The 13,691-nt window shown below is 51.1% G+C and overlaps 1 long non-coding RNA gene across 1 annotated transcript in view; it reads right to left on the bottom strand.

Moving 5' to 3' along the window:
• LOC144141661 (uncharacterized) overlaps positions 1 to 13,691 on the bottom strand; it is a 60,768-nt gene that overhangs the window by 9,165 nt on the left and 37,912 nt on the right. Inside the window, exon 4 of the long non-coding RNA XR_013316667.1 lies at positions 5,987 to 6,097. This is a non-coding gene — a long non-coding RNA (uncharacterized LOC144141661). The remainder of the gene's footprint in view (positions 1 to 5,986; positions 6,098 to 13,691) is intronic.

The following is a 13,691-nucleotide window of genomic DNA, read 5'->3' on the forward strand; positions in this document are numbered from 1 at the left end:
GTGCAAGGGCCAGATGACGTTTGTTTGTATTTTTCAATTAGGCATACTTCCTAGCTAATTACTTGAATGAAACAAGCAAGGACTCAAGCTTTATTCTAGCGGACAAAGATTGCGCTGTTAATTTTCCCCCTACGCCGTAGGCATATTACTGTGTGGGTAACACACCAACCAAAACCTGTAGACCTCGGAAAAGAGCAGCCAGGTGGAATCGGGCCGTGAGACATGCTCTTTTAGATCTCCCACGAACACAACGGGCATGTCAACCCTGAGTGCATAAACCCTAGGCGTGCGTGCGCGCCCTGCCCCCTTCTTCCATCCGCCCCGTGCACATATTAAAGGGACACTGAAGTGAATTGGTCAAGCTCCCGTTTTTGCTTGCACTGCGTAGACTGGCTCAAATTAGCACACTTTTCATCGTTTATCCGGTTGACAAATCGTTAATTATTTTACAAAGCGCGAAAGAAGAAAAACTACCATGCGCGGTTTGCGGCGGCCGCACCAACTAAGGCTGTGACGTTGAGAGGAGGGGCGCCGTGATTGGACGATGCCCAAGGTTAGCAATCACACAAGTTTCGGTTTCGGTTTCGGTTCTGTAAAACATAACCAATGGCTTTGTTGGATGAGCATTCTCAATATCTCAGTAATCATCGTACCGCGCTTCTGCCATGTTGTCGGCTGTAAAATGCACAAGATAAGCCTCCCAGGACGGCTTGTAGTCGTAGCATTCACTAGCCGAGACCTACGCAGTGCATGAACGCCCTCCGCGTACCCGCAGACGCCCAAATGTCATGCGCTTTTCCCCCATATTTGGAGCTTGCCTCCCTCATGCCTGTATCGTAAAAAGCGTGTTCGCACCAGGCCAAGGGTCTGTTCATTCTGGCCTGTGCCCACTGCCCGCAAGCAGTCGGTGCTTATCGCAACAGCACGCCAACGAGAACTCGCTAGCGCGCCAGTGCCAGCCTGCGCGCGTTTTGTGAACTAGTTCGTGTAGCCATGAACGTTGCGGCCCCAAAAAAGGTGAACTCAATATAGAAAACATCGGCGGAAAACAAAAAAGTTAACTTACAAAAAAAAAGCACGTACCCGCGGGGATTCGAACTCGTGACTCGCAAAACATTTGGGGTGAATTCCCAGCGCCCCAGACTGCTAAGCCACGGAGCGGGACGGGAATGGCTTGCTAATATAGGGTATATATTGTACAACCGGTTTACACTTTTATTTAGTTTTGGCATTTCAAGCCGCTTAGGTGACTATTTGTTGTACTGCGATCGTGCAGTAAGCGTCGCCCGAGTTTCCACAGTAGCTCACGTCTAGCAATTGCATTTCGTAGACGGAAAAGCGTTCGCAGATGCGTAGTCGTGCTGCTGACCGCTGTGCGCCCAGCGCAAAAAAGTGCTTCCCGCGCCCTAGTTTTACGCTGTACGGTAAAAATATCAGTTGATTTTATTTGCTTAGTACCTATATTGACTTCGCTGACTCTTCTCCCGCCTTCAAGAGGCCTTATATTTTCCTACTGGCGTACCAGTCAGCGAAGCGTCGCATGTGCAGCGCTTGTGTGAAGCGACCTTGACTTGGAGCTAGATACAGTGTACAAACAAACCAAGTAAAGAAAGGCACATTCTTCCATTCACAAACGTGTCCTGGCTTCGTTTCAACTAAGCGAACGAATTGCGACCAAGCAATTTTTTTTAACCTCCTTGATTGCGACGACCCGCCGGCGGCCGGCGGACGAAACGCTGGGCCGACTGACTCTGTCGGCCGGGGATCCGTGCAGTAGCGCAGCCGTGGCGCAGCCAATTGCCAGCTCATCCCCTCCTGACGTCACACGAAAACGCCACAGAAAATGGGCGAGCGTAAAGAGAGGAGGACAGCGTTTTCGAATTAGTTTTTCTACTAAATAAAATCGCGTAAACGCGCCTAGAGTGGTCGAAACATGGCCTGGGGACTCCGGACTACAATTAGCGCTAGTAATCCCGCAATGTTTACATATCACTTCAGTGTCCCTTTAACAGGCAACCTGTGATATCCACTTGCTTAGACGTAAAACACACTGGCCGAAATGTCACTCCAAAAGTCCTTGAAGCCGAACAAAACTATTGCCCCATGTCGGTGTCTCAAGAAGTAAAGTTGCTCTTTACAGGGAAGTAGTTCAGAGTTCAGAGTAATGCGTGAAGAGGTGGAACTTTAGGAGGTAACGGCAGCTGCTGCACAATTGGCGGCAGCGGCTTTTCGTTCTTTTCTCGCATGTTCATGCAGCTCTGCGAGCCAACACTCTGTCGATTCCCGCTGTTGTTCCTGCGTGTGAACGACAAGTAAGTAATATAGCGAGTTATAGGCGCAACACCTTATAACACAGCTAGTGCCGTTATCACATATTGCAAAATATACGTAAAATGCATCAGTAGGTGCGGTGGATATAAAACTTATAAAACAGACGTAAATGGTCCTGGTGAGGAGCAGAGCAGCGGCACGAATCAAAGCGACTTCACCGGAATGAAAACCAATGGGGTTACCTATATACAGCTTCGCTGTAAAACGAAGAGGCAGTGAAAGGACATTGAGGGGAAAGGAGTAAACTGAAGAGGCAGATAGACGCATGGTGACGGGTGAATTGTCCACAGAACGCAAACGACCACGCGACGTACACGCAGAATTGGATCTTCTTCATGGCGTTGAAACGTGCTTCATATGAGTAAGCCGCTGTATAGCTGTGAAACGTGATCGTCCGCCATAGCTGGCAACGATCGCTGGCCCAAATGCAACGTGTAACCGTTTCCTTGGGGATAAACATTTTGTGGGCATCAGCATTATTTGCACCGCTGATCACCTCCGCAGAATGTGGCTACCGGAAGCTAACATTACCGATTGAACCAGCGTACATGTGGCTCTGTAAATTTCGCAACATCGTGCCTTGTAAAGCCAACGTTGAACTTTTCCGGTCTTTCGGATTTCAGAACAAACTTCAGCATGACCGCGTTGTTGGGTACCATGTACCACCTCTCTGGCAAAGTTTCGTCTCGAAGAAGATAGCCCTTCTCTGGATAGACACCATGCAGTGTTAGATATGTGAGGAGATTTTCCGTGCGTCAGTAAGGCCGCTTCTTGTGATGCACATGTTCTGCACACAAGAGCGCTGCAGTCGGAAAAATACATCGACGACACGCGCCCGGCCGCATCGCGAACGGACGTTCATTTCTTCCTCTGAGGTGACCTCGGGAAGTGAAGCACCATTCGGCAGTTTTCCTGCAGCGGTTTGGTGACCTGCCCAGCAAAGACGAGCTACCAGAGAAAAGGGCACTTGGGTTTTTGCAGCTTACTTATAAGGCAGTCCCTACGGGAGAAAACAGGTCACGCAGGTCAACAAACAGTTCTCTGGTTCCGTCGGTTAAGACCCCTTACAACCCTCCAAATGCATCCGCCGTACCCGCAGCGGTATCCTCCATTTCGTCGGCAGTAGAAACTTGCTCTTTGACCAAAATACCTACGGTGGAGTCGTAGCCGTATAATTGATCGGGCCGCTTACACGGTGACTCAACCAATGCGTGTTCCACGCGCTTTTCTACGATTATACCATTTTAAAGTGCAGCCAAGGTGGCAGGCATGCTGCAACCGCCACTAAATTCACTTGATCTCCTGGAAATCCTCTAAGCGGTTGGGTAGGATGGCAACCCCATGCGACGCATAGGTGGTATAACTCCGAGAGTAGGCTCGCGTTCTGGAAGAAGTTTTGGCCGAAAGTACAAGAAACACAAAAAATAAGAGATAGAGTGGACGAGCTGGTCAGCCAACATCGTAGTCTTCGACCTTCCTGTTTAAATGAGTGTTTACCACCACAAATTCTAGGTATTTCAACTTCCTGGGTGTAACGTAGTGCTCGTTGGGGCCTGACATTACTTATCGCCGCATGAGTTCAGCTTCCTATTAATGTGCATCGCGAAAGTGTTTCCATCCTCAATCGCTTCCAGGAGTTTTAAACCGCAAGCAGCAAAAGATGCAGCATATGCGAACCATTCCAGGGAGTAATCCTTGATGATAAGGCTGTAACAGCCGCGCTTCTAATGCAGCATCAGCCATCCCAACCGCAACGAGACGGCGGACGCCGCCGCGCGAGTACTCCCGTGCACTTATGTATGTGTGTCCGCAGGTGTGTGTGCATGCATGCACGTGCGCATTTGCCTGCACTTGTTCACCTTCACATGCACCTGTGTGGGCATGCGTGTATGTATGTTTTGTTTGCACTCACGAGCGTATGTGCCGTGCATACATATAAATTTTGCTTTATATGTACTTATTTCCAGTATCCTTGTCCCCCAGTAAGTTATGACGGTGGATTGTACTGAACTTGCGTGTATGCCAATGTACTTTGTAGTATACCTTGTCACAAGCCCTGTCTCAGCGCGTGCTAATGTACCTGACTGTAATCTTAATTCCTTAGATGTATAAATTGAGTGTGTGTGTGTGTGTGTGTGTGTGTGTGTGTGCGTGCGTGCGCGCGTGTGTGTGTGTGTGTGTGTGTGTGTGTGTGTGTGTGCGCGTGTGTGTGTGTGCGTGCGTGCGCGTATGCGTGCGTGCTTACGCGTGTGTGAGTGCGTGTGCGTGCCTGCGAGCACGCGCGTGTGCGGTGGTACTATGTACTTTGTGATCCCTGCACTTCATAACCAGTCTCCATGTTTTACCGTTTGTTTATCTGAGTGTCGCCCTATCCTTTTTGTGTGCACCACCCATGAAGGCCTAGTGCTGTTGGTGGGCACCACCCAATAAACAACAATAAACAATAAACAACCGCGCGGCCGCACCCACCGCCCTCGCCTCGGCGGAAGGAGCGGACTGTGAAGACTGTGATATAGGCAGTGATGACGACGACGAAACGGACCCACTACTCGGGTATGCGGAGGTGCTGGGCTGGTACCGGTACGGTCACCGAACCATGCCCCCGCCCCACCCGGGACTGACACGCGAACAGGCGGTGTTATACAGACAACTTCAAACTAGATCCGTGCTCACGCCGGCGCTTGCGCGTTACGTGTGCCCGGAGGTGTTCGAAAGTGAAGTGTGCAGTGTGTGCAAAAGTGCTAAAGCAACTTTGACCCACATCCTCTGGGACTGTGACCTATATCCGGAAGAAGTGGTCGCCTCTCCCGGGCGACTGCCGGAAGACATAGCTCGTGCAGTGTTATCGCAGGACTTGACAGAACAATTGCAGGACGTCCAGCGGCTCGAGGTGGCTCTTGCCCGACAAACGCGTGGGGCTGAGCCGGCTGGAGACCGGGGGTATAAACCCCACAGGTCGACAGCGGGCCAGCCTAGCGGGAGTCGGGGAGGCAACACCCCGAAGACGCCTTAACTACGTCGGGTGGCGGGCGACCCTCCGTGGTCCTCCCCGCTACCTCCGCCTGACATTCTCAATAAAGTTTACTTCTCTCTCTCTCTCTGATGCGCTCGACGACAGAATTCCGTTTGGACATTCTTTCAGCTGCCAGTTTAGCCTAACCTCTTATTGGGCTTATAGTAAGTTCACAGGCTTCGCGTACGAAAAGGCGAAGTCAAGGTGCCACACATTAAATTGCCACGCTAAAATATATTAATGTTGGGTTTAGTTTTACATGTGCAGCGCAGGAAACTAATTGCTTTGGGGAATCTTAGGCAACGATGCTTTTGATATATACAGTAAAGGCGAGCTCAAAAGGTTTTTTCTCATCAGCATCCACTAACATCTTTCTGATATGTAGAAACATATCTGAGATTCACAAGTCCACAACGTAGTATATAAATACCTCATATTATGCGACATATCAACAGTGTAATAAAAATACTTATATATACACAAAGAGGGAGTAGGCCTGATATAGGATACATTTTAGATTCCACCGAAAATAAAATAGAGTATTAGTTCTGTTAACGGAGGAAACACTTTCGTTTCTCAGTTGCACAACGATGAACAGCCGTTTTATATTGTCTAAATATTAGGAAGAAGTAGCGGACTTACAGTCATCTCCGTAACTGGGTTTGCTAGTGTATACCCGAAATTTGTTCAAGAATACGCCGCAGTGTCCGGGTTTGTCATAGAATAGCAACACCTCTCTGTGAGACAGCGTTCCTACAAAAGAAATATTTTTGATAAAATACCGTTGAGCAGACCATTTTTGCAAATGTAATAACAATGTTTAAATCTTCAGTGACGAAGTTTTTTATCTGGGCTTGTTCGACATATTACCGGTGCATCAGGAGGAGACATGAGAAGTGCGCAATGCCGTCAAAGGACCTCAACGGTGTACCATTAAAACACAAATGTGTACATATGCCTCTTTAATTCTTTTCATACGTGGTCCTTATTTCCAGTGAACATGTTTGCCACACACCGAATTGTTTGACTATTATTGTCCTTGCACAGGTCAACGGACAAGTACCTGCCCATTTTTGGTCATTGGGTCGATAGGTCATGCCAGAATGACGGGTACATTCGGGCCTGCCTGTTACATGACGAAACTCTCGCTTCAGCGACCGTTCGTCATGTACCGGGCAGGCACGTTCCACTTGCATTTGGAATAGCTCGTGAACACGCTGAAAGGTTGCCTCTGGCTGCAGAAAGGCAGCACTATAACTGTACAAGATTAATTAGGTTTGTTTTGTTGCTATAAAATTGAAGCTCCAAAACTTTATCCCCCAAGGATTTTTATAAACTTCATGCAAGTTTAACACGAGAAGGATGTTACCCTTTTTTGCTGATTTTGGCTTCGTGACAAAAAATAAGCCTTGAGGCTAGCCAAGCGAAGTAGGCGAGGAACGTCGCTAGCTACAATCGCAGCGCCCGTGACGTCCCGCGATTAAAGCGCAATATTTGCCCATAGTTTATATTTGCATAAACACTACGTGTCGCGATAATTACGACAGGTAGACCAGAGAAACTGTGCACACGTTTCTGTGCAAACGTCTGCAATTATCACATGGAATGGCAGCAAAACAGCAGGGCAGTCATTTTGTGTGGACGGAAGTAAGAAAAATTTACGCTACAATATCTCTAGACGTCTCCCCCCGCCCGCCTCCGTGTAAACAAACTGTATCATGTTGTAAAATACAATCAGTTGCATCTCTCGGGCTTCAGCTCTTGTATGGGTAAGCTAGTAATTCAGTACTGAATTTCACAGTCATGAAAATCAATATTGCTGGCATAAGCATCGGCACATACTCCAAAGCATCACCGAATGGGCCACATTGTGCTCCGGTATATTCATTATAGCCAAAATAAGCTTTTACGAATCTTGTGTTCATACCCGCCCTTGGATGAGCAGCTGGAGGCTGCCCATCGTCTACATTTAGTTGCCGGTTTGATGCTACCCACTTTCTGCTGTAACCTGGCCCCCCGTGACAAGCGGGTGCCGAGAAAACCGTTGTTTACTATGACAACGGTGCGTTTTCTTCGTCGACATCCCGGCACTCGAGACACCCGCATCGTTGCCGCGTCGTGCGTCGCCTTGCTTCATAGGCCGACCCCACGACGCTTTAAGCACACAGCCGCATCGCGCTGATCATTTGATGGAGGCTTCTCTTACTGTTTTCTTTTAAATTGGTATTTCCTTATATGTACGTGTCGTGTAACTTAGTGTTTCTTTAAATTCGAATTATAATTCAGTAAGTAGTGTATTGTGAAGTTTGTTTGCGTTGTGTTCGTTTGAGAATATGGTTCTGTATGCTCTTTGCAAGCGCCCTGCTTTGGTCACTTCCACTGGGACAAGTTCTAGTCGTCATTGATTACCACAAAAGAACTTGGGCTTTCTTGACAACATGTACAGTGCTCAGCGATTGAAACGCGATACTCGGAGCGCGTGGCTGCCGGTGCTTGTTGCGCCTCAGGTGAGCGCTTGTGAAAGCGAGCTGACGCATTGTGGTATACGGTGAGGGCGAGAGCGTTCGTGACGCATGCTGACTGCATCCGGCAGACAGCCCTTCAGTGTGTGGTTCGTGGCGGCGTCATAGGGGTGCTACATGCCATGGCTTCAAAACGCTGCGCCTGCGTGCCGCGCAGCGCCGCGCGAAGCTGGGTGAGCTGGCACCGCGCGCGTTATGAAGAATTTGAATGCGCATTTATCGCGATGTGTTATCATGGCGCGCACGGCATGCAGGCGCAGCGTTTTGAAGCCATGGCATGTAGCTTGCCTATGGCGCCGCCAAGAACCACACACTGAAGGGCTGTCTGCCGGATGCACTAAGCATGCGTTACGAACGCTCTCACCCTCATCGTATACCACAATGCGCCAGCTCGCTTTCTCAAGCGCTCACCTGTGGCGCAACAGGCAACGGCAGCCACGCGCTCCGAGTATCGCGTTTCAATCGCTGAGCACTGTACACTGCAGAATTATCGGTAACGAGAGAGCGGTTGAGGCAGGTCGCCAAAGTCTGTAGCTCCGAAAAGTAAGGAAAAGTTCCCTTTACAAAACAAGTGGCCACAACGCTAGGGAGAAAATTTGCCGTAGGAGAACGAAAGCATCTTTGGTTATTCCCTGAAACTCGGCACCATTTCCTGCACCGTGTAGACTCTCGCATCAGAATGAGGCTGAACAGAGCTGATTCCACGTCTGATTGAAACTCATTACAACTGATTGCGTCTCAACGCAGAACTCGGGAACTCCCACCACCAATACCTGTGCCAAACACTAATTGTTAGCGCGACAACTACAGATTGCCAGAAGAAATTCAGCGCATCTTGCTAGAGTGCCCGGCATAGAGCCAAGAAAGAAATCAACTTCCACAGAAGATCGGGGACGTCAACAACAGATCCATAATCTGGCAGCTTTTCTTGGCCCCTGGCCCTCTAAATCATTTCAATGAAAAGCATTGGTTGCATTTTATGATTGTATACACGACATCAGCGTCGCAGAGATAATCTAAAACAACATATTGCCGCGAACCATAGATTGGGTTTGTTTATTTGTGTTTTGCTTTTACCGCCCGGCTGCGCCGGTCTGTGTTATCTCTGCGCCAGGGGAAGCGCGTGTTCCATTCTTTCTTTCTGTGCCGCTTGTGTTATCTGTTGTGATAGGGAGAGCATTCCGATCTAACGTGAACAGCCCAGAATAATCTTCTTGGATCTACTATGTTCTCGATGCGAATCGACGTTTCGAGAACCACGCGCGCCCAAAGATAAAAAGCCTGCAGTGCGGACGCCGGGGCATTCGATTCGACGACACTCGCCTGTGCAAGTCACTTTGTTGACCGCTGCTTCGCCGCCTCTGTATTCTTTTGAGTTGTTAGGGGAGCACAAGTTCGCTCCAATAAACGTGTTTCTCATTCAAGACAACTGCATCGTCCTTGTCTTCGCGACATCTGGTGGAGGTGCTGGGTTCTAAGCCTTTATGCTCTCTACGACATCTCGAAGCCGCCAAGCCAGTCCAACCAGAGAAAGCCCCCCGACTGCATGGATTGCTACCCGATTTCGGTCTTCTGCCAGAAGGGCCCAAGAGAAGGAACGCTGCAACCAACACCATGGTGCAAGAAACAACGTCGCCAATCATCCTGCAGCAGCCCCGAGAACCGCCATCGTTCCGGGGAGCCCCCGCTGAAGACCCCGAAGAATGGTTGGAGAAGCTGGAGCGCGTCCGCATCTTCAACAGGTGGGACGACGAAGAAACTTTCTTCCGGCATGTCTTCTTTTACTTAGAAGATGCTGCTCGAACTTGGTTCGAGAACCATGAGAGCTCTTTGACCGACTGGGCTCAATTCAAAAGGGAGTTCCTTAAGACTTTCACTACCGTGGTGAGAAAAGAGCGAGCTGCGGTTTTGCTTGAAACTCGAACGCAGCACCCCAACGAAGGAGTCGTGATTTTCGTTAAGGACATGAAGCGACTTTTTCGTCGTGCGGACCCTGAAATGACCGAGGAAAAGAAGCTCAGGTTTCTAATGCGAGGAGTGAAGCAAGAGCTTTTTGCTTGTCTAGTCCGTAACCCTCCGAAGACAGTGGCGGAATTCGCGTCTGAGGCGGCCGCGATGGAGAAGACGCTAGAAATTCGAACGAGGCAGTACGACCGCCCTGTCAACGCGCTGTTCTCGGAGACCATCGGTGCCGCAAATGGAAGCTCAGATACATTGCGAGAGACCATCCGAGCAGTGGTCAGGGAGGAGCTTCGGAAGCTTTTTCCAACGACGACGCAACCTCAAGTGGCTTCCCTGACCGACGTAATCCGAGAAGAAGTCCAAAACGCACTGGGAACTTCTACGCCGTCGGAAGCACCCCGCGAACCACAAGCCATGACCTACTCCTCGGCTGTTCGTCAACGCCGCCCTGCTCCAACCCGTCGTCAAGAGGCCGAGCCATACCGCCGTCCAATGCCGCCCGCCCGACGCCCTGTAGACCAATACCAGGCGGCAAGGAAGACCGACGTGTGGCGAACGCCCGATAACCGATAAACGCCCGCTGTGCTACCACTGCGGAGAGGCCGACCACATCTACCGTCGCTGTCCCTACAAGAGGCTCGGTTTGCGAGGGTTCTCCGTCGACGCCCCACGCCCCCGATACGGCCAGCGCCCTGCTGATCGAAGAATACCTCTCCAACACCACCCGAGGACCAGCCCGCTTCAACCGTTCACTGTCGCCCTACCCGTATCAGTCACCGAACCGCCACAGCACTGCTGACTTCTCACGTGGAAGGTCCGCCAGCCCACGCGGGGGAAACTAAAAGCAGCAACTTCGGGAGGTAAAGTTGCACAACGGCGGAAAAATGAAAACCCTCCAACGACGCAGCGACTCGCTGAAGACCATCATTCACGACATGCCCTCAACCCGCCGACCCGATCTAGCCCTAACGAGACTCCTGAACACGACGACAGCTACACGGCGCGACGCGTACCCGACCTGACCGAGACTTCCGTTGAGAAGACGACGACAACGACGATGCACAGTGCCCGACCATCAACACGTACAAGCAGAGATACGACGCCCCGACGAACCGGAACTCGAGGAAGACTGCATCTGACGTCAAGGTGTCCATCGACGGCTTTGACGCAGTCGCCCTCGTAGACACGGGAGCTGACTATTCGGTAATGAGTGGACCATTTGCGTCTAAATTGAAGAAAGTTATGACCAGATGGGACGGTCCGCACATACGCACAGCAGGAGGCCACCTCGTGACGCCAAGTGGAACGTGCACATCGCGCGTCACCATAGACGGCACAACGTACCCTGCGGCGTTCGTCATTCTGCCTAACTGCTCCCGCGACGTAATTCTTGGAATGGACTTTTTGATGGACAACGGTGCAATAATCGATCTGCAGACCAAGTCAATAACGTTTTCCCCGAATCACTCCATGACGCCGGAACCGAACCCCGAACGACGTGCTGCTGTAAGGATTGCCGATGATCATGTCACCCTGCCACCCCGCGCAAGCTTGATGGTCGCAGTCTACTGTGAAGATGCTCCTCCTGACGTCGACGCTATCGTAGACACTGATCAAAGGGTGCTTCTCGACCGTGGTGTGTCGGTCGCAAGAGGCATTGCGCGCTTCAAGGAACACCAATCCCACATTTTGGTTACGAATTTAACCGAGGAGTACCAGCATTTAAACAAGGGCGCGGCAATTGCATTCCTCGAAGAAGCGCAAGAAGCAAGTGACGTGATCGCGGTCGTCGACTTTGAACGCACACCCCTAGAAACCTTCAAGCTCCCGCAGCCCTTCGACGTGAATCCGGCGCTACCGCAAGAACAACGGAACAAGTTATTGGCTTTGCTGCGTCGCTATAGCGAATGTTTTTCGTCGAGCGCAAAACTACGTCAGACCCCTCTAGCGAAGCACCGAATAATAACCGAAGATCGAGCCCGACCTACCCGACAGTCACCATACCGCGTCTCTTCACACGAACAGGAAGCCATCCGGACTCAAGTCGACGACATGCTCAGCGACGACATTATACAGCCATCGAAAAGCCCCTGGGCTGCGCCCGTCGTACCCGTAAAGAAAAAAGACTGCACATTAAGGTTTTGTGTTGACTACCGGCGACTGAACAAAATCACGAAAAAGGACGTGTACCCCCTCCCCCGAATCGACGACGCCCTCGACCACCTCTGCCACGCGAAGTACTTCTCATCGATGGACCTGAAGACCGGCTACTGGCAAATTGAAGTAGACGAGAGAGACCGAGAGAAGACTGCATTTATAACCCCAGACGGCCTATACGAGTTCAAGGTGATGCCGTTTGGGCTGTGCACAGCACCAGCGACGTTTCAAAGAGTCATGGACACTGTGCTAGCTGGCCTTAAGTGGCACACTTGCCTCGTATACCTCGACGACGTAGTGGTAATCGCCCGGACATTCGACGAACACCTTGCAAGGTTGGAGTCTGTACTCGAGGCCATTCGTATGTCGGGGCGGACGCTTAAGCCTGAAAAGTGCCGTTTCGCATACGGGGAACTCAAGTTCTTGGGCCACGTCGTCAATGCCGCGGGAGTCCTACCTGACCCGGCAAAAACTTCAGCCATTGCGAACTTCCAAAGGCCGAAAGACAAGAAGGGCGTGCGAAGATTTCTCGGGCTGTGCGCATACTACCGGCGCTTCGTCGCAAACTTCGCACGCATTGCAAAGCCACTCACGCGCTTGACGAAAGATAGCACCCCTTTCAGCTGGGAAAACGACCAAGAAAAAGCATTCTGCGAGCTGCAAAAACGCCTGCAAAGCCCGCCCGTGCTCGCTCATTTCGACGAAAATGCCGAAACGGAAATGCACACGGACGCCAATGATATAGGCGTGGGTGCCGTCCTTGTCCAAAATCAAAGCGGCTGCGAAAGGGTAATCGCCTATGCCAGCCGTGGTCTGTCGAAGGAGGAGAAAAACTATTCTGCCTCTGAGAACGAGTGCCTGGCTATTATATGGGCGATTTCAAAATTTCGCACATACGTGTATGGAAGGCCATTCAAGGTTGTAACAGACCACCATGCGCTGTGTTGGCTCGCCAATTTGAAGGACCCCTCTGGCCGTCTTGGGCGGTGGAGCTTGCGCCTGCAGGAGTTCGACGTTACAGTCGTTTATAAATCCGGCAGGAAACACTCCGACGCCGACTGCCTGTCCCGCGCCCCCGTCGACCCACCACCACAAGACGCTGATAAAGACAGCGCGTTCTTCGGGATCGTGACGGAGAGCGACCTAGCCGCCCAGCAGCGTGCCGACCCCGACTTACGCGTCATAATCGAGTACTCGAGGGATGCAACGTTGCCGTTCCTAGGACCTTCAAACGCAGCTTACCAGCATTCAGCCTGAGAAACTCCGTCCTCGTGAAGAAGAATTTCAGCCCCGGAACAAGAGCGAATTACCTTCTCGTCATTCCCGCGGACCTTCGTGACGAAATTTTGGAAGCGTGCCACGACGACCCGTCTTCCGGACATCTCGGCACAGCCCGCACTATTGGAAAAATCAAGGCGAGGTACTACTGGCCCGGCCTTACCTCTGACGTCACCCACTACGTCCGGAGCTGCCGTGACTGCCAGCGACGAAAAACGCCGCCGACAAGAGCCGCCAGACTTCTGCAACCGATCGCCGTCCCATCGAGACCATTTCAACAGATTGGAATGGACCTTTTAGGCCCGTTTCCTACGTCACGATCACAGAACAAGTGGATTGTCGTAGCGACAGACTACATGACGCGCTACGCAGAGACCGCCGCTCTTCCGAGGGGGACTGCACAAGAAGTGGCAAAGTTCTTTATAAGC

Source organism: Haemaphysalis longicornis, unplaced genomic scaffold (assembly GCF_048455015.1).
Source record: "Haemaphysalis longicornis isolate Haplotype H1 unplaced genomic scaffold, Haemaphysalis longicornis Haplotype H1 scaffold_6, whole genome shotgun sequence".
Classification (NCBI taxonomy): Eukaryota; Metazoa; Arthropoda; class Arachnida; order Ixodida; family Ixodidae; genus Haemaphysalis; species Haemaphysalis longicornis.